This window comes from Etheostoma spectabile, chromosome 9, assembly GCF_008692095.1.
Source record: "Etheostoma spectabile isolate EspeVRDwgs_2016 chromosome 9, UIUC_Espe_1.0, whole genome shotgun sequence".
Taxonomy (NCBI): Eukaryota; Metazoa; Chordata; class Actinopteri; order Perciformes; family Percidae; genus Etheostoma; species Etheostoma spectabile.
The window spans coordinates 28,604,833-28,605,149 of record NC_045741.1 but is presented as its reverse complement, the minus strand read 5'-3'; the positions used below and the strand labels follow the sequence as shown (position 1 = coordinate 28,605,149).

Below are 317 nucleotides of genomic sequence, written 5' to 3'. Positions count from 1 at the left end.
GTCTTTATGCACATTAATACACATTGTTACCTGGGGTGCCCACACTCTCGAACCCCACTGTAAATATATTACAAATGTGTTAACTATGCACACAATTTCTAAAGAGTCATTATATTAGTTTATCGCGTTTGTCTACGTGTTTTCCACAGCTACACTAGCTACATCTCTGTCACACCAAACTCTGTGCAATTTTCAGGGAATTTAAGAAATGCCACAAAATGTCTCATTTTATTTATTCAATCAGACATTTTCTGTACTTTTTTATTTATTATTTCATCAATTTACTGAGCTTGTTTTAGTCCCTAAAATGTAAAAAA

The 317-nt window shown here is 32.8% G+C and overlaps 1 protein-coding gene and 1 long non-coding RNA gene across 2 annotated transcripts in view; both read right to left on the bottom strand.

Moving 5' to 3' along the window:
• The window catches only part of LOC116695668 (uncharacterized), a 13,799-nt gene that overhangs the window by 5,163 nt on the left and 8,319 nt on the right, over window positions 1-317 (bottom strand). The gene's annotated exons all lie outside the window — the stretch shown is intronic.
• The window catches only part of srd5a3 (steroid 5 alpha-reductase 3), a 5,210-nt gene that overhangs the window by 4,619 nt on the left and 274 nt on the right, over window positions 1-317 (bottom strand). The window lies entirely within an intron of this gene.